Here is a 1542-nt window from a genome sequence, read left to right as displayed (position 1 = left end):
ATAGTTCAGGTTCTTGGGTACAACAAGGAAAGAATTGCCAACATACACTTAGTAGTAAGTAGTAAGTAATTACATTTGTTAAAGATCACAGGAAGTTGTGCTCAGGGCCAGTCAATACTAACAAATGTGCTGGGGTAACAGAGAAGCACTGCCTGTCCATCAAAGGTAGCAACAGGAACAAGAAGGGAGAAAGAGGATCAATACTCAGGCACTTTTCAGAATTCAAAGGCTGGACACTTCTGCTTTTGCTGCCTCCCTGAGGCTCTCGTGGTGCCAGAGCACTGACATGTGAATTCTTGAATAGGGAACAATCAGCAATCTTCTAAGCTTTTGTTATTCTTTGTTCCTCTCCTAGAAAAATGGAAGCAGAAATAACTTTTGGGAGCTGTTTAGAGTTAAATGGAGGGAACAGGCGACTCACTCAGATCCTTTGTTTCTAGCTGTTCTAGAGTTACTTCCAGAGACTGCCAGAATATACTAACTTTTCCTCTTAAGTTTTTTGTGAACTTTGAAATTTCATTTCTTACAGTCTAGCACCTTTGAGAGTATACAGCTTTCCTTCCTTTGCTTCTACTCACTCTCTCTGAAGAGTTCTTGATGGTCCATCCTCATTGTGAATCAGATCTTCCCCCTCTCTGTCTCTTTCCCTCCATCCCTCCTTCTTTCCCTCCCTCTTTCTCAATGTTAAACTTAGAATACCATTTGTAAAAATCCACTCAGCACACCATATTCTGAAAGAGTGGCCTAAAGCCAACAGCAAACATCACAGGTTCTGGCAGGAAAGTTGTCCCTAAAATATGTGAAGCTTTTCACCACTTTTCATTTCTTCAAAACACCCTTTGACCACAGGTAAAGCACCTGCCTCCTTTTAGGCAGTGCACACTAGCTACCAATCTTTGGCTTTCCTAAGCCCAGTCCAATAGCTAGGTCAGATTTATTCCAGCAGAAGTTCAGTATTGAGCCAATTAAACAAGCTGCCAAAAGCAAGAAATGGGAAATTCAGAAACTTCTGACTGAAAAAGCTAATAAGAAAGATACTCTTTTTCTTCAAACCTTAAAGGATAGTAGTAAAAGAAACTTCTGACTGAAAAAGCTAATAAGAAAGATATTCTTTTTTTTAAAACCTTAAAAGATAGTAGTAAAGATACATTAAGAGTTGATTTTTATTGGTGAAGCAAGCCTTAGTAGAGAAAAGGTTTAATATCACGGAGCCTCACATCTCTGACTTATAGGACAGTATATAACTTGTGAAACCTTGAACTTAGATCATCATCTTTTATTTAAAATGCAGACAAGGCTGTTGTATCTCACAAACCTGTTAAAGCTCTCTGATGTCTTCTTCTTGGTCTCTTTCCTTCTGTATCATAATTTAATAACTAAGGAAAATAATGTAAACTGCAGTTAATGCTTTGTAGATGATACAAATGGCAAAAGTCTGCATTGATTCTTAATGTTTACATGTTCTCCCATGATCAGAAACATCTTTGTTCCATTATGTTTGGTATAATTTTAGGTTTAAAGGAAAAATAATCTAATTAAATT

General features: G+C 37.4%; 1 protein-coding gene across 2 annotated transcripts in view; it reads left to right on the top strand.

The window, feature by feature from the left end:
- Sec22a (SEC22 homolog A, vesicle trafficking protein) overlaps positions 1-1542 on the top strand; it is a 93092-nt gene that overhangs the window by 36667 nt on the left and 54883 nt on the right. The window lies entirely within an intron of this gene.

This window comes from Octodon degus, unplaced genomic scaffold (assembly GCF_000260255.1).
Source record: "Octodon degus isolate 3935 unplaced genomic scaffold, OctDeg1.0 scaffold00147, whole genome shotgun sequence".
Taxonomy (NCBI): domain Eukaryota; kingdom Metazoa; phylum Chordata; class Mammalia; order Rodentia; family Octodontidae; genus Octodon; species Octodon degus.
The sequence above is the reverse complement of the archived record's forward strand: the minus strand, read 5'-3'. Positions and strand labels throughout refer to the sequence as shown.